Source organism: Prionailurus bengalensis, chromosome A2, assembly GCF_016509475.1.
Source record: "Prionailurus bengalensis isolate Pbe53 chromosome A2, Fcat_Pben_1.1_paternal_pri, whole genome shotgun sequence".
NCBI lineage: Eukaryota > Metazoa > Chordata > Mammalia > Carnivora > Felidae > Prionailurus > Prionailurus bengalensis.
Window position 1 is genome coordinate 38,683,125 of NC_057348.1, and position 19,047 is coordinate 38,702,171.

The 19,047-nt window shown below is 41.9% G+C and overlaps 1 protein-coding gene across 4 annotated transcripts in view; it reads right to left on the reverse strand.

Annotated features, from left to right (window-relative positions):
* FOXP1 (forkhead box P1) overlaps positions 1 to 19,047 on the reverse strand; it is a 596,530-nt gene that overhangs the window by 492,604 nt on the left and 84,879 nt on the right. For all 4 annotated transcript variants that reach the window (XM_043587930.1, XM_043587931.1, XM_043587932.1 and 1 more), the window contains exon 2: positions 15,086 to 15,215. The gene's annotated coding sequence lies outside the window, so the exon portion shown is untranslated. The remainder of the gene's footprint in view (positions 1 to 15,085; positions 15,216 to 19,047) is intronic.

Here is a 19,047-nt window from a genome sequence, read left to right on the forward strand (position 1 = left end):
CGGCAATGGGCGCATGGTGAGGTGAGACACAGCACCCTCTAGAGGATCCCACAGCAACAGCAGAAAATGGCAGAGGCCCCAGCCGCCCACCTCCAGGCCAACCAACAAGCAGGTATAGATAGAAGTTCAAGGAGCTGCAACCGCCCAATCTACCCAGATCCTCAAGTTCTGAACACTCAATCCCTTCTTATCTCCAAAGAATTCTTATTCTCAGGTATATTTCTAATGAGCCCCCCCAAAACGTTAAGACCCTCAGAATCGACAGCAAAGCATTGGATCAAAGCACCCTAAAACGCAAAGTCCGGGAACGGTGTGGCTGCCATGACTTGGCGCATTATTCTCGTTTCCTTCATAAAAGAGATTTTAAAATAACTCTCCATTCACATATTTATAGCACAAAGTCCACTAATATTTTGCTTCAAATAATTACATAGGTAACCTCAGCGAAAGCAATTCTGAAACATACAAGATCACCCAAAATAAAATTAAAGAAACATTTCTAACCCCCTAACACCATTTCTCTTGTAACATTCAGCCTTGCATTCATCATACTGATTTGCATATTAGTGCTACATCCAACTCAGGTAACCATGACGCCTCCAAAATAGATACAAGCAATAAACATGACCGAAACCCTGTCAGATTATTCAAGTGACAAGAATATCGGGAAAAGAATATTACAAGGTAATTTCTAATATTGAGGGTTTGTACCCATACATAAAATACCAACTGAAATAGATCTTCAGAATGAAATTTCCTAAAATGATTAAAGTAAAATGTGAAACCTCACAGTTTATACAAGACAAGAAACATTTGGCTGCAAATGGTTTTATAATTTTGCTAATTAAAAATTATCCCATTTTCACTTTGGATTCATCATGTAACAGAAACAGGAATAACCTTACCATGCCAGAAACACAAGCAAATGATTAAAGTTCTACTCTCAAAAAAATCTTTAAAAGTTGGCAAAACATTTCATTAGGCTACAAATCAAAATCCGTCTGTCCCTGACATCTCTTTAATGTCTTCCAGATTCCACATCTACTTTTTTAATCACTCACTGAATCACTCAGAAATTAAAATATGTTAAAATACCACTCATCTTGGACCTCTAGAAAAGTCTTCTGGTATCATCCAACCTTCAGGCCCCTCCACACGAGCAATGGGCCCGAAATACTACCAAGTGATTTATGTAGAGTATTCAATAAGTTGCACAATGAGGGAAAAAAAAAATATTCCCAGAATCATGCCTTCGTCAATAAATCTGCTACATGAGAAGAATATAAATAAATACGAAAAAGGGGCCACCGTGAACTCTCTCTGGTGAAGTGTGCCAAGTGGAAATGGGTATAATATGATTAAAAATAAAATCTTTGAGCTCGCAAGGTGTTACCAACAAAATATGCTTTAAAAAAGAAGGATGTGAGTGGCAAGGAGGTTGACTGATGAACACGTATTTCTCAGTAGAGCTAATGAAGGCAATGTTTACAGCTCATACTTATTTATTTATGCTTCCCTTCCCTGAGCCCTCCGTGTGCCATGGGAGTCAGTGTGCGTTAATGGCACTGAACACCAGACAACCTTCCAACTGCGAGTTGCAGTCACGGTGTCAGTGGAAACAATGAATCACAGACATGCAACCTGGGATGAGTTGTGGCAGCACCTTACACGTGTCACCAATGTGTCATGTGACATGGCTGTTGCCATGGTGAGGCTCCATGTTCGGGAAATGTGTTAAGTCTCCTAGAAGGCACCCAGCCATCCCCCAAGTTACCCAGGCCCGTGAAGGCATTCTGAAATCTTTCTACTGTCGGTAACACTGCGATTGGCTTCCTCGCTGGGAGTCTTGGTGAAGCAGGGGGGGAGGAAGTCACTTGGGGAAAGCTGAAAGAGAATCAAGTAGAGCGTCCCCACTGTGTGGGGGCGGGAGGCTCCAGCCCAGCGAGAAGAACAGTATCTTTAAAAAGAATTACTCAAGGGGCGCCTGGGTGGCTCCGTCGGTTTAAGCGTCCGACTTCGGCCCAGGTCATGATCTCACGGTTCGTGAGTTCGAGCCCCACGTCCGCCTCTGTGCTGACAGCTCGGAACCTGGAGCCTGCTTCGGATTCTGTGTCTCTCTCTCTCTCTCTCTCTCTCTCTCTGCCCCTCCCCAGCTCGTGCTCGCAGTCTGTCTCTGTCAAAAATAAATAGACTTAAAGAAAGAAAGAAAGAATTACTCAATTCTTTCAGTGGGATAAAAGCGTACTGGCCTCCCCCCCCCAAAAAAAGGGGGATAATTCTTACGTGACTTGAATCATTTTTGCGCATTAAAACAAGGGGCAAAGCTAAAGAGGGCCAGAAACTACACGATTTCTTGAGTAGCATGCAGAACCCTTCACGTGGATGAAGGATGTATGGACGCACCAGTCCCATCATCTTCACAAAAAACCCTCCTCTTGGGCTTATCTTACCAGAGTCTCCAATTTGACCCTAGCACTGCCTCTGTCACCTGAATATATGAATACCAACTGTATCAGACTCACAACCCCGAGGCTTCAATACTCGAGAGGACTGAGGGAGCCTATGTGACACATGGCAGTCACACACAGCAGGGTGCTACGGCAAGGGCCAAGAACCACAGGTGTCACTGTTACTTCCGTACGGCTACTTGGCTTGGAACGACACGAAGCGTGTTCCAGCACGCTGAGTTCAGGGGAAGATTTACCATTCTGTAGCAACGGTTTCCTCACGTGCCAGCTTCCCAAATTTGGAATTTAAGAAGTGGGTTAAGAAAAGTCAAAAATGTTCCCTTTCTAAATGATAAAGACAGTTTTGTCAAAAAAAAAAAAAAGGGGGCAACTTCAAGTGAATTATATGTAAATGTAGACACATAGGAAAAAAAAAAAAAAACATGTCCCTGTGACTATAGGTGTTGTGAGAAAAAACCAAGATGGTCACAGGATACTTAAAACCAAACAGGAGAGGTAACACCTGAAGAAGCAAAAAGGGTCCTGAGCCTGGAGAAGACTCAAGAAGGACCCCGGACCCATCTGAAAATAACTGATGGGTTTTCATGCAGAAGAGATGGGTTCTGGGTCACCTGGGCGGCTCAGTCAGTTGAGCATCCGACTTCTGCTCAGGTCAGGACCTCACGGTTCATGGGTTCGAGCCCCGCATCGGGCTCTGTGCTGAGCCTGGAGCCTGTTTTCAGATTCTTTGTCTCCCTCTCTCTCTGCTTCTCCTCTGCGCACACACGCTCGCTCTCTCTCTCTCTCTCTCTCTCTCTCTCTCAAAAATAAATAAAACATTTTTAAAATTCTAAAAAAAAAAAAAGAGAGATGGGTTTTGTAGAATCTCGAGGTACCAAAGCAAACATTTAAGTGGCAAGCCTGTGGGCCGTAGATTTTAGTGCAATTTAAGAAGGAACTTCCTAGCCCTAAGGATTGGTCAAAGATAAAATGAGCTTCCCGAACGATGTTAAGTTGAGTGTCCCAGAGTTACTCAGATAGTCTGGATGTTCGTGTAGCAGCAACACAGCCTCAAAGATTGAGGCACAAGACGCATGGGGACAGCAATCGGCTTCAGTATTGCTTTGCACACTAAGTATCTAGGAGTCTTTCGGGTGCCTGGGTGGCTTTGTCGGCTGAGCACCCGACATTGGCTCAGGCCACAATCTCACAGCTTGTGAGTTCGAGCCCCGCATCAGGCTCGCTGCTGTAAGCCCAGAGCCTGCTTCGGATCTTCTGTTCCCCTCTCTCTCTGTCCCTCCCCCGCTCGCACTCCCACACTCAAAAATAAATACAACATTTAAAACAAATTTTTTTAAATGTCTACGAGTCTTTGAACGTATATGATGTATATCACTAGGACACAGAGGTACACATACAAAAATGCATAAAATATGTATCCTGGGAAACTACAGAAACATAATAGCAGATTGCTGTAGTAATCCAAAAGCACCTTCTGTTTTTAATTTAGGGCATAGTTTATGGCTAATAGCTACCTACATCATTTACTGAAAGTTTACTATGTGCCAACTCTTTTGTAATGCGTACTTTGTTATGTAGCTCCAGTTCAGTGCTATTCTCATTCACGTTTTAAAGGTGAGGAAACTGAGGTACAGAACAGTGTAACTTACCCAAGATTCTACTGTGAGTAGGTAGCAGAGCCAGGATTCAAACCCAAGTTGTCTGGCCAACATCCTGTGTTCATAATCACCACATTTACCTGTTTATTACACATTAAAGGTTCTACGTCTTGGTCTGGATCATGGGATACATTTATTTTTCATTAAATAAATAAATAAATAAATAAATAAACAAACTAACTAACTAACTAACTAACCCTTTGCAAGGCTTTCAACACAATTCTACCTTTGTTGTATTCTCTCTGCCACTTCCTACATTTTCTATTACAATGGACATTTCTGTAAAGACATATTTGCTTCTTAGGGGTTCATCTTTTCTAGATATTTATTCCCCAGCTGCAATAACAATACCTTGGTTAATAAATTATGGCATGCTGAAAATCAGAAACTTCTTTCCTTCACATCCCAGCCAGTTTTATCATGACACACGATAACAAAATATTCCTCTAGATTATTCTCCTGTGCCTTTCCTGAAAAACTTCCTTTTCATTTCTCTTCCCTGATAGTACATTTTTTTCCCTTACTCAATACTGTGTTATAACCTGGCCTGCATTTGATTAAAATGCTCCACTCCCCGAATTCACTCTTGTCCACGTTCACCCCTGTCCCGACATCCCTCACGCACCTGTTTTACAAGATAAGATTAAAATCTTCGATACAAAATGGAGCGAGAACCCTAATTTAAGACGTCTTCCTTCCCGGATGCTTTCACTCGTTGTGTTTGTTTGTTTGTTTGTTTGTTTGTTTGTTTTGTTTCATTTTTATTATTCTTGTCCTCTAGAGATTTCTTTACAGAAAATCAATGTGCCCTGGTCTCCCACATGTGTTCTATGTGCCCTGGTCTCCATTTCCCTCATTGCAAAGTCAGGGACATTTAGAAGAAAATGTCCTACTTTAATCATTCAATAGCACCTCTCAGAGTTCTGCCATCCCCAAGAATCACCTGTGTAATAATTTTCGTATTTTTCCTTAAATGTCTCAATTTTATTAAATGTTGCATTGAAGGAGTATTTGCAGACACCCCAGACCTGACGCACGAGTAAGAGTTTTGGCTACGTACTGAACGTGTAATACATATTAAAAGTCCTACCTAACTCTCAGATTCTCGAGAATGTTCACGTGCGTCTCCTCTTCAATTCTGCTGGGGGATCTATGACCCACCTCAGAAAGTGCTTGGCACTGAAGAGACATGGAGGTCACGTCACTTTCAAGGTCTACTTTTCTTCCTTGACCTGTCTTCCCTTTCACTTCATCTTTTACCCGTGGCCTCACTTTTACTTCCAGTTTATATTTCTCTTCTTTTAAATACAGGAAGGAGGAGGGAGACCCCCACACACAGACCTCTCACCCTCAATCAATAAATAATCCAATCACATAGAAGAGCTTCTCTCCAGATGAGATGGGTACAAAAATGAAGACATTATTATCTCATCAGAAAGTGAAGAGCTCAAGTGTCAGAGAACAAGAACAAAGAAGTGAATCCCCAGCATGGCTTCACGCTCTATCTTCTTCAGACTAGGGCTCGGCAAACCACAGGCCCTGGGGCCAAACTGAACCTGCCGCCCATGAGCTAAGAACAGTTTCGCCATTCTTGCAGGGTTGGGAAAAAATTAACGCTACTACTTCATGTCGAGTGGAAATTCTACAAAACTCAAACTGCACTGTCTGTCAATAACTTTTATTGGAAACACAGCCATGCCCACCCATTCGCGGGTCGTCTGCGGCTGCTTTCGCACGACAGTAGCGGTAACAGACTGCGGTGCCCAAAGGCTAAAATATTTACTACCGTGATCAGAAAAAGTTTGCTGATCCCTGATAGGGACAAAGATGTTATGCCAGCCTTTTGCCATCACACACTTACATGAGTACAAGTCCCCCTCTCCCCACCAAAAAAAAAGCAGGAGTAAAAAGAAAAGCATAAGGAATCTCCAAGCGTTCAGCACCCAGATCAGATAAAAGCTTCCGTTGGTACCTGCAGCACTGGCTGGAGGCACAGACACCAGCCGATCGGTAACAAGTGTTCCCGCCGCCTGATTTCTCATGCAATTCTGAGGGCTATTAACCATCCTAACAGTAAACGATCCCGATACCTTTTTAAAGCTGCAACATTATTAACAATTAAAAAGCTGCCACCACACATACACAATAACTTTCTTGTACTTTAATATGCATATCCATAGTCTGATTATACCAGCGTGGCGAGATTGACAGGAAATGCTGAGTGTAATGGCTCCGAAGGAGACACTACATTGATCAGTAAATAATACACGTTTTTTGAAACTGTCTAACTGCATATTTACACTTGTCAACTCTTATACACTTTGGTGACAGACTTCTTTCTCCAACATCTATGTAAAAAATTCTAATACTGATTTTTAAAATGTTTTTAATAATTACAAAAAAACACATCTAGGACGTAGAGGGTTGAAATTATACCCACCACACAGTGCCCCCTGGAGCATTAATTGCTACATCCTTAACATTCCCAGTTACACCAGTGTATTTGCAAATGTCTCAAAAAGGTTACAATACGGGTTCCAAGTAACCTACTTCTAGTGCTTGCAAGGGGCCAAGCACTGTATTAAGGACTTTACAGCCGACAGGGTAGATGCTACCATTGCCCCCACTTGACAGATGAGGAAACTGAGGTTTGAGGAGGATACATGACCTGGCCACAGCCATAGAATGAGTGAGACCTGGGGCTATCTACCATTACTTCAGACACCATGCTCCCCTTAACCCATACGAGGTTGTGGAAATCTGTATTAAACACATTTCCCAGGCATCCTGAGGGACCGCACTGTGAAAACCATGGCCCCAAGGACTCAGAGGTGAAGGAGAATAAAGTCTGATGGGCCCGGAGTTCAAGTTCCACCTCCTCCCCTCCAAACGCCGACCACGGGAGAATGAGAGAGAAATATGTCAGGTAAAGTCATTTTATCTATACTGTCCAGAAAATTACTTTACTCTTGGCTGATTAGGTGAGCATCTTCTTGCCCCAAGACTCCGTATCAATGAAATGACACCAGCAGCTGAGAGCTGGGCAAGGTGGGGTGGAGCACAGTGGGGCAGAGACCTGGTTCTACCCAGTGACAGACTAGGTAAGGAGCCAAACTCCTCACCCCCACCCACCTACAACTGTTTTTATTATAAGAGTGGTCAGATACATAAAGAAGTAGAGGAAAGAGCATAATGAGCCCCAGATAGCCATCACCCAGATTCCAGAATATCAAGATGCTGCACCATTTGTTCACTCCTGAAGACTTGTAAAGGAAATCACAAATGACAAGCCATTTCACCCTACACAATCCAGTGGGCGCCTCTTAAAAATATGGAGAGAGGAATCCTTTCGATAATAACTGAATGCAGGTGTCGTGAAAAAAAAAACAAGTCCACAGAGCATCCCGGGAGCTAGCGTGCTGGCCATCTAGCCGGCACGTCCATCCTGGAAGGGCAGGCATCCCTGTAGGCCACAGACAAAGGGCCTAAGTAACCTGTCAAGGCAGCAACACTTGACCTTTCCAATGCCTGGCTCTCGCCCTGGGCACAAAATTCCAGCAGCCAAGGTTCTGCCTTCCCGCACCCATTCTCAGGAGGAACTGGACTGCTGCTCCTATGTACTCTGTTCATATCGAATCAAGGGAAAAAACTCACTTCCTCCAACGTAAGGGACCCCACGAGCTGCCACTACCAGGAGCATCTTTACTTAGGAGAGAACTCAAGGAGGCACACAGCACTGAGCCTACCCGCATGATTCTGGGAGATTTTAGACTGAGGAAAAGGCCAGTAGGTAAGGAATATTTCTGAAAAAAAATTTTTTTTGGAAGAAGCTATTTCCTTTTATATCACTGGTTCTATAAAAATCCTGTTTGTATATTAAGCTGCAGTTTTAAATGAGTTGGATTCCAATTTCTTCCACAAAGACAACTACAAGCCACAAAATCTTCCCTGCCTGAATCAAATAAAAGGGCCTTGAGGAACCACAGAATCTATTCAGAGACGAAGAGGCAGCAGGCCCTTGTGGTGAAGACACAGGCTTGGGAAGTGGCACAACTTAAGGTAAACCTCACTTACAAAACCTGCTCTGTGATCCGGAGCAGGTGACCGACCTAGGCACTGGGTTTCTGTCTTCTCAACAAGAAAACCGAAAATGGTAACATCCAGAAGACGGTGATGCTGTTTGAACGAAATAACTCATGCGATATCCAAACCACTCTAGAACAACTAACGCCCCACGAATGGCTGCTGTAATTCTTTGTCGCGAACATTAATAAATCTCGCGGAACACAAAGAGGCATGAACGAGGTTTCGTCTCAGGACCTATTCCAATCAAGTGGTTGGGGATGCACGCAACAGTGTGCACCGAAAATCCAAGCGTCGCCATCAGAGCAGACCAGGATGGGCCCCACTGATGTTGTCATCCTTGATTAAGGCCGACTGTACTCCCCCATCAACACACGACAAGAGGTTAACAACTCACACGTTCATCTACAATCACTTTCCAGAACTCTGCTTACTCGGACCAAGACCACACAAATAATCAAACAATATGCTGCGATGAAATTAAAATGTACATTAACTAAATGGTGCTTAAATGCACTAATTGCTCATTTTTCTTTAAGAAGGAATTAAAACGATGGCATTTCTCAACAGGGCACCTCAGCAGCCTGCACTGCATACAGACTAAGTGGAAATTTCCTTCTTTCAGTCTCTGTGCGTTACTTGAACCAAGTTGACAGAAAATAGATTATTGTTGAAAAACAACACACAGTGTAATTTAAGTTCCTAGAATTTTACATCACAGAAGATATCATTTGAAATATAATAGTTGAATGCCTTCCTCCCTGGTACAGCCTGCTTCAGGGTATTGATAAAAAACAAGATTCATATGCAAAAGGAAACTGCAAGGCACTTGCCCTGCACCGGTCAGCACCTGGTACATGTGTGTGCTCCTCCCTTTGAGAAAGAAACTGCACTTGGAGAGTGAGAGTCTGGGTTGCATTCTTACCCCACCACTTCCTTCTAGGTTTGAGCCTCAGTTGATGCACAGGTAACAAGAGGGTGAGAATGGTCTCTTTTTTATCTTTTCCAAAGCTCAAGAATGAAAAAAAAAAAAACTGCAAAACTATAATGTTTCACATAGTTAACAACAAAACCAGATGAAAGGTAGAAAAACGAATACTTCACATCACACAATTGTGGCAGACACGTGCCAGAAGCCCAACTGTTACACAACCAGATAACTGCTAAAACTGTGCTGTGTGAGATTTTCTCATTAATATAACAAGCATATAGTGTTTAAACCGCTGGATGCCAGATATTAGAGTAAGTACTGGGTAAACAAAGGAAAACCATCAAGACTGGTCAAAAGCCACCGGACTGACATTATTTTGCTGATACTCATGCCAGTGGTCAATGTATAAGCTTGCCTCTAGGAATTCAGGTGGAGAAACTCTGAGGTCTAATCAGCACTCATCAGAAGGGAGAATGTGATCAATTAGTGATGTCTGTCAAGGACACAGGAAGGGGCAGCGGTAGGGGAAATGTAAGATCCAAAATGTGTCAAGAATGTTCACCACCTTTGATTTAGGCAAGGGTTTGATGCTTTTGTGTAGATGTCATGGGAACAAAAGCCTGCCCAATCCATTAAAAGTTTACTCTATAGTGAATTTGTATGTCCAGAAAAATGTGTGTATAATCCCATAAGGGGCTTAGAGAGGAATGGAAAATCTCTGCAATATAAATGCAGATTACCTTTATTACAAAATTGGATCATATTCTCATTCCTAGACTAATTTCCTATATCATAAAACCTATATTCAATTTTATAAATAGCATACACTAAGAATCATAAATTCAGTTAATGCAGAAATTTAACAGATTTTTTTTTTTAATAATAGTGAGAAAAGGCTGTTTTCGAGCAAGGATCTGAAAGGACAGAAAGGACCCTTTCTTTGAAGATATGTTTTTTCCCTCTGACTCTACCTCCTTGGGGACATAACTAGAGAAGAAATAAATTTCACAGCTAATATATATGAAGTAACATGTTTAACATTATCCAATGAATTTATATCTACCTACACCATATAAATTTATCTCACATAAACTGTCACCTCCAACAGAATTCATTAAAACAATGTTATAGCTTCTGAATTAAATGCAACCTTCTAATTGGAATTTCATCTTACAATAGTAGTGGATTTTCTTTTTTAATTGACAAAGGGAATAATTCATTAGTTTGTCTTACAGTTCTGTCTGAAAAACTGAAAAGTAAATTTGACACAGGTGTTGGCTGGCCACTGCTGTGAAGTACGGAGACATGGGGGTGGGATGGGGACTAGAGGTTCCTTCATCATCCTCAGAACTCGTCGTGCTGCTTATGGGCAGGGAAAGGATGGACACTCTCGCTCTCACCATCCTGAATGACTACACTACTAATATATTCCATTACCTCCACGTAAATGTCATGTTAATTTCTGATCTTCATCAAGCCAGACAATGGTTTCCACCTTGGCCCCTAGCCAATTAGCTGTGTGGAAAATATTCAGCCAATTACATTACCTCTATTAGGTTAGCGACTGGAGAGAAAGGCAAAATAAACACCTCGAAAATACTTCGGAGATAAAATGTAAGTTGACACTGTCTTCGCATGCTGGAGCCCAAGTTATACAATCTGATAGGCAGCTGCCAGCACTCATAACTGCTTATTAAATCTAGCCACTCTTTATGTCGTGAGTGAAGATCTGTATTTTTACCAATATTAGGTTCATTGTGTTATGAAAGAGACCAAAATACTTAAGATCATTCGCTCCAGCTTATAAAACATATTATGTAGTTTATTAAATTGCTAAAATTACTTTTCAAACTCAAAATTTCAGGGCCTGGAAGTTTAAACACAACAAAGTAGCTTTGCCCACTGACAGGTTCCAGCACAACGCGGCTCAGAAGGGGAGCCCATCAGACAGCTTTCCTGTCCCAAAACACCTGCTACCTGCCCCCACCTCTTCCTGGAAGCTGCACCACCACCACCACCGCACCCCAAAACCGATGAAAAAAAAATAGACATTCTCAAGTTTTATACAAAAGCAAGGAACTCTCAGCCAAAACATAGCCCATTCTCAAGTCTTAAGTGAGAAGAATTATTTCCCGTGTTTTTCCTTCATCCAAATAGCTTATAACTAGGAATGTCATTATGAGAGAGATCAAGTAACTGTAGGCAAGTAAGGAAAAACAATTGGCGACAAAACAATGTCACCTGGTGCTACATTCTTACACCAGATCCCCCAGCAAAACACAATTTACTACTAGAGAGTGGGCAATGCCAAGGCACAGACTGAATAACAAGCCAGCAATTCACCACCTCTACTCAACTCTTCTCAGGAAAACTCTATGCAAATCCAGACTGTTATTATCACATTTATTAATAACACTGTGGCTAACTGCCTATTAAATATGCAGCAGACTTAGCCACTCTTCACTCGTGGAGTCTCGTGATGTGCATCAGATAGGTATCCATATCAACTTCAGTTTCACGCCAGGGAAACAGGAGCCAACTCATTCCCTGCTGGTGAATGGTGGCATTAAAGAACTACATCACAAAGAGAGACCTCAAGCACTCAGCCTCCCTTTTCTCTATCTTGCACCTAAGCTAATGTATTATGCAGGCATGGTTATCACCGGCATAAAATGAGTACACTGCCCATTTTGTTACCTTAAACATTTGCTGTAATGATCTCTTTGCACAAACCTTTTCTCAGATGGTTTCACTGCCTTGCATGTGAGTAGCAATTTGTTGTTCTGGCTGCCTATGCCTGTGACTGTGACCCTGTTCTACCATGAGGACATTTACCATGAAACACTGCACTCAGAACTGGAGTTTATTTCGAGCCTAAAGACTCCAAATTACGAGCAGTTAACAATGAATTGGTGCTTCTTTTGGTTACTCAATAAACTGTAATGTCCTAAAAAGCCACAGGACAGTGGATACATTTTTGACAGTGAAAGGACTATCAGATACAGAGTGCCTGCAAAGCCAGGTTACTGCATCACGGAGGAAAAGAATTAGTCTTTTGGAAAACCTTGGAGGTGGGCTTTGACAAAGAATAGAAGGACAGAAAATCGGAACTCATGCCCCAGCTCATCAGATTTCAGGTACTTCTATTTTCTACTAAAAACATAGTGAAGGGCAGTTTATTACAATCTGATAAATATAAAGCACTTCCTTAATAAAAAAAAAAACTGGTATTCAATTTTATCAATTCAGAAGAGAGATCATTTTCATTATAGTTCTTCAGAATGATTTTTCAAATAGCAGGCCTCATGCAATGAAATTAATCAATAAAATGAACCCAGTCTTTAATCCATTCATGTGGTTTTGTTTAATTTCATACATCAATTTTATGATAGTAAGATTGAGTCACTTTCCCAATACTGACGACAGAGATGACAGATATTCTCAAACCTGAGTTTATTATTTCAGTGCCTTCAGAATTCCAACCACTTCTATGAATTCTCATGTGTGTATGAGACAGACCCTGGCTTTGGTCTCAACTCTACCTGGATCCTAAAAGATATAATTTTTCATAATGCATGCTATCTGCTCACTAGTCTGCAGACCATCCACAGAAGTCTATCATAGCTATTTAGCAGTGGAAAGCCCTCAGAGGAACTTCATAGGTGAGAAATCAAAGGACTTCCCCAAGACCACCCAGGAAGATGATGGAGGACCTTTATCTGCTCTAAATTCCATGACTCCACTAACCATTTCTCCTCACTGTGGACACTCTTGCCTTATGTGTTCCCATTTACAGTTGGCCTTATTTCTTGCCAATTAAAGAAGGAATGTCAGGAAGGTAAAAGACTGTTTTTCCTCAATCTGAAACTCCAGCAGAATACAGTACCAAACTAGCCTACGTGGAAGTGAATTTTAGAGCTCCCAGGCTCTTTGAGGATCACCTGGTCAATAATACTTGCCTCAGTTACTTCATTAGGGCTTTTTTTTTTTTTTAATCGGTGAACTGAGAAGGAGGTCACATTGATCTCTAACTGTAAAATCTTTTACTATCTGTCCCAAATAACTAAATGTATAACAATGTCTTAAGGAGACACTTATCAGAGAAATTTTAACTCAACTGGCTAGATGTCTCAACCTCTATACCAGAGATAGACAAGAAAAAAATCACTGAGGACAAAAATCGTTGAGGACAAAAGGAAGTAGGCTCCAGTTCTGACCAAGCCCAGGGATTTAGACAGCTCAATTAGACTCTAAGGGCTTCAGCTATTCCATCTATAACATGAGGGCTTTTTGGGGCACCTGGGTGGCTCAGTCGGTTGAACATCTGACTTTGGCTCAGGTCATGATCTCACAGTTCCTGAGTTTGAGCTCCACATCAGGCTCTGTGCTGACAGCTTGGAGCCTGCAGCCTGCTTTGGATTCTGTGTCTCCCTCTGTCTCTGCCCCTCCCCTCCTCGTACTCTCTCTCTCTCTCAAAAATAAATAAACATTAAAAATTAATGTTAAATGATGGCATTTAAATTGACATCTTCTAAGGCCTTGGTAGCACTGACAAATAGGATGCTCTAACCTATGTGCTTTATTTTAAATGTAGAAAATCAGGGGTACCTGGGTGGCTCAATCAGTAAGCGTATAACTCTTGATTTAGGTTCAGGTCATGGTCTCATGTTTGTGGAATCGAGCCCCACTTCAGGCTATGCACTGATCAGGGGAACTGCTTGGGATTCCCTTTCTCTTTGCCTCTCCCCCCTCTCAAATCTAAACAAATAAACTTGAAAAAAAGAAAGAAAGAAAGAAAGAAAGAAAGAAAGAAAGAAAGAAAGAAAGAAAGAGAGAGAGAGAGAGAAAGAAAGAAAGAAAGAAAGAAAGAAAGAAAGAAAGAAAGAAAGAAAGAAAGAAAGAAAGAAAGAAAAGAAAAGAAAGAAAACCACAATAGAGACTAACCTGTCCCATATCAGATAACTATTAGGTCTCCCAATTTCCAATAAAATTCTCTTTCTCCTTCATTACACTTCCCTCCATTAAAAAGAGCCTGTTTCAAACAGAGTCACACTAAGACAAACAAGATGGAGTTTACACCAATGGTTCTTATCACTAAATCACTGAATACAAAACTTGAAACGAGATGGTTCCCCATAAAGGTGACCTCTTCCTATGACAAAGCTACCAGTGAATGATGTCAGAGTTTTTATCCACGACACCTGGCCTCAACCAATTATTTTCTCTGTAAAGGCAAGTCACAATTGTTCCTTCGTTACTATAAAAGAGCCACTGGTTGCTGAGGAACATGGTACAGTCCATCAAATACAGAAAAAACATATAAGAGGAAACGATCATCATGCCTCTTCTGACTTCCCTTAAAAACTACAATTAGTATCTTAGTGAGGTGAACAATGATTGAAAAAAATGCTCATCTTTCTGAATATCTTTGAGAGTCCAGTATCTTTCTTAAGAGCCCTCATCATGTGGAAAGCTTGGGATGAGACCTTCCTAATGAGCAAATCAGCCTTAAATCTCCTCTGAAACCCAAGATGAGGTCATTATACTTTTATACCACGGTGGCTCCTTTTTTTGCTGAGTTATGATAGGACCAAAAAAGTAATTATTCTTTTAATTATGCATGTGGTTCATAATTTAGATAGCCCACCCTTCACAGTATGAACACACACACACACACACACACACACACACACAAATAAGTTCTCCTGTGTCCTGTTATGACTTTGATAAATCCTCAGATCACTGCAGGGGTTATTCAAGAGGGTTACAGCAGAAAAAAATATCAGAGTTGCTCCCTTCTTTCAAAATGAGAATCTCTCACCCTCAGTATGCAATTGTTATGATGAACTTAGGACTTCTATCAATTTCCTGCACTGTGTGTGACCCCTGCGGCCACTTTTTTGTCTTGTGAATTTTCACACAAATAATCATAAAAGTTCACTTACCCTTTCGGCCAGCAAGCATCACATCCACCCGTTCATGGTTGGCAGCAAATCAGAGAAGGGCTGGAAGCCTTCACCATTGCCCAAATGTTCCGTCTGGAAACTGGAATTGTCAGCAAAAGGTCCTGGGACACTGCAATACAAAAATATTTTTTACACATAACTAAGATGTAGCTTCTAAAACCACCACTTCCTTAAACTTAAAAACAGCAAGGCAGACATAGAATCTAGAGGTAGGGGAAAACACCTTTAAAATGAGGGTAGATCAATATATCAAATGTGATGTTGTAAAATATGAACCGGAAATACTGTTGTGAAAGATACATTTACCCATTACTTCAACACATACACTGAAATGTTTTGTTTATCCTAGATTCGGTGCAAAATATTTTACATATTTTAGCATTACAAAAATATCATGTCCCATGATAGAGTGCTTAGCTAACAATAAGGTGTTTTAACTCAAATATTACATGGATAAGTGTGCCATTTCCTATTAAGTAATTATCTTTCCTAGACGATGAAAAAACATGAAAATTTAAATAGTGATAATTAAAAAAAAATGTAATGTTTATTTATTTTTGAGAGACAGACAGAGCATGAACGGGGGAGGGTCAGAGAGAGAGGGAGACACAGAATCTGAAGCAGGCTCCAGGCTCTGAGCTGTCAGCACAGAGCCTGATGCGGGGCTCGAACTCATCAACTGTGAGATCGTGACCTGAGCCAAAGTCGGACGCTCAACCGAATGAACCACCTAGAACCCCCCCCCTCTTTTTTTGAAATTATTTTTAAATAATAATGAACACTTCTCCTCCAAAATAATTTTTTAAATGCACAGGAGTTACTGAAGGAGCAAACCTCTGGGAGGTATCTCCATCAAGACAGAACGTACTATGTAATACACAGGCCTCAGAGTGGAGAAGCCCGAATTCTGAACCTGATATTGTCGCCCGTTGTGTGGCCCCAGGAAAGCTATTTACTATCTCAGGATGCCAGCTTCCTCATGTGCAAAGATCGGGGGAGTAACTGATGCTCCCCAAGTCCCTTCTACTGCTTATCTTTCTTGTTTTTGTTTTGTTTTGTTTTGTTTTGTTTTGTTTTTTTAATTTTTTTTTCAACGTTTATTTATTTTTGGGACAGAGAGAGACAGAGCATGAACGGGGGAGGGGCAGAGAGAGAGGGAGACACAGAATCGGAAACAGGCTCCAGGCTCTGAGCCATCAGCCCAGAGCCCGACGCGGGGCTCGAACTCACGGACCACGAGATCGTGACCTGGCTGAAGTCGGACGCTTAACCGACTGCGCCACCCAGGCGCCCCTGTTTTGTTTTGTTTTAATAAAGTATATTTATTCTGAACAAGCTAAGCTATTAGCTTCTCCTTTCAGATTCCTGATTAAAAAGAGTTTTATCGCGTATCACTGTTACATCGATCTGCCATCAACACTGAAGATGTGCTACAGGCAGAGAGGGCTTTCTTCGCACATGCACAGAATTCTCACCCTGGCACTAGTGCCCAGCCCTGGTGAGCTGCCACCCTGGGTGGCTGACAGCATCCCCTGGGTGCCCATGGAAGGCTTCCATTTCTCTCCAGGGAGTACAGTTCCAACTACGAGGGAAATCTGCCAAATGTATTACACATGACTGTTTCTCGAACTTTTGCGTGTATAAGCATAACTTGGAGTCACACAGCAAAAAGAGATGGGCTGAGGTTGTTTGCCATCGTTAGGATAAAAACCAAACATCCTTCTGTGGCCTACAAGGCCCTGCAAATTGGTCACTTCCTACTTCTCTGACACCTCCAGCCACCAACCCAATCTTCAGCTACAACACAGGTACAGTGGCCTTCCTTCCACCCCAAGCAAGCTATGTTCTTCCACCTCAGGACCGGAGCCCTTGCTTTTCCATGCTGAATGCCATGCCATGAGCCTACTCCTTACACAAATGGCTTTCTCTGGATCACTGGATCTTAGGGGCAAAGGCCGCTGCAAGAAGGCTGTCCTGCCTACCGACATAGGCTAGATCCCCAGCGACTCTCAGTGATATCACTCCATTCGCTTTCTCCAGAGCTTCTGTCATAACCTAGAAACTTTTTTCTCATGTATTCGCTTGTTGTCCCCGCTTGAATATGAGCTCCACAAGATAAGGGAGCATCTCTGCTGTATTTATCGCTGTCCTTCAAAACTTCAGAGAAACGCCTGGCTCACAGCAGGCATTCAATACAGATTTACCAGCTCAACAAATGAATCAAACATCGAAAGAAGTCATTCTTCAGCATCCTACAAAAAAATAAGGGCTACTGACCGGAAACTCACTATGTGCTGGATATTGTTTTAAGTGTTTGACAACAATTATTGCATCTACTTCTATTCTTACAACAAAGTTCCCGGTAGACAATGTTATAATCTTAATCCACAGATAAGAAAACTGAGGCAGAGTCTTAGTAACTTGCCCAAAATCACACTGTATCAGGGGCTTGACTCTACGAAGTACACTCACAAGAACTCTGTATTTTCCAGCCAATACATTAATACAAACAATTTGAGCACCTGCCTTGCACTAGACACTCTTGTGACTCAAGCTTGCTGCAAGGTCTTGTAGAGGATCCTTAGCCCTTCTGACCCTGAGCTTCCTGCTTCACACAGGGAAAGCTGTCGTACCCCACAGAGACCAGGCAGACGAGACAAGAGAGCAAAATAGGCCAGGTGTGTAAGGTACAGGGAGCTATGGGGAAGGTAGCAACCTGGAAGACGAGCAGTTTTTCAGCTAAAGAGGGCAGCTGGTGCACACCAAAGCCAATTATTGCCACAAAGAAACATAAACCCAGGGCTTCAAGAACTTCCACGAGTACAAACAAAGGCAGGAATCATTACCGTTTTGTGAAATTTCAGGATTTTTCAAAGATAGTAGCTAATCTTTTAACAGCATGAGAGAAATAAAGAAGAAAGAAAACGAAAGAAAAAGAAGAGAGAAAGAAAAGAGAAAGCAAACAAGAAAGAAAGACGGAAGGGAAGGGAAGGGAAGGGAAGGGAAGGGAAGGGAAGGGAAGGGAAGGGAAGGGAAGGGAAGGGAAGGGAAGGGAAGGGGCAGAGGAGAAGGAAGGAACTTGCAACCCCTATACTAAATGACTGCTGAGGTCACTCCATGTCAGTGATTCTAGAGAAATTCAGCAGCAGAGAGAAGCTGTACAAGCGAACACAAAACAACATAGTAGGTGTCTGGGTAGATGAAGGCTTTCTAGAGGAATTATCTTGAACAAGTTTTAGAAGGAAAAGGAAGGTGAGGTGGGAAAGGCATGCCACAAAACCAAAGTAGCATATTCAGAGGCTTGGAGGTGGGTAGGAGGAGACAAGTCACCCTCAAAAGCAGCACGGGGGGTGGGGTGGAAGGGGGGTGGAAGAGCTCATGTAGCTTTCCTCTTCATTCATGCTCGGAAAAGCTGCAGGTTTCCAGCTAAGACACCGTGCTCTAAGGGTCTGACAGTTAGTGTTGTCCTGCTTGATTTCCTAAACCATTCAAGTTACCCCGCATATATGAGAATAAAAACCATGTACCACTACGGTTTGTTTGTATACGTTTTAAGAGTCCAAAAGCCCCAGAACTGAATTTCATCTCCACCAAGCTCTATAACTCTAACCAAAATTCTGAACTCCAGAAATTAGAAAGGACAGCCATGGAAATAAAAAAAAAGTTAAAAATTTAAGCAACAACAACAACAACAAAAAACAGAAGCAAAGACAGACATCCAAATAAATTACCCAGAAAAGTGCCTAGAGGCAAAAACTGTCTACCTAGAATTATATAGCCAGAAAAAAATTTTCTTTGAAAAATGAGGATAAAATAAAGATCTTTTCAGACAAACAGAAGTTCACCATCTCTCTAGAAGGACATTCACAAAGAGGTATATCATTTAGGCCAAAAGAAAATGATTTCGGGAAGAAGGTTCTCTGACTTAGTTAGAAAGAGGG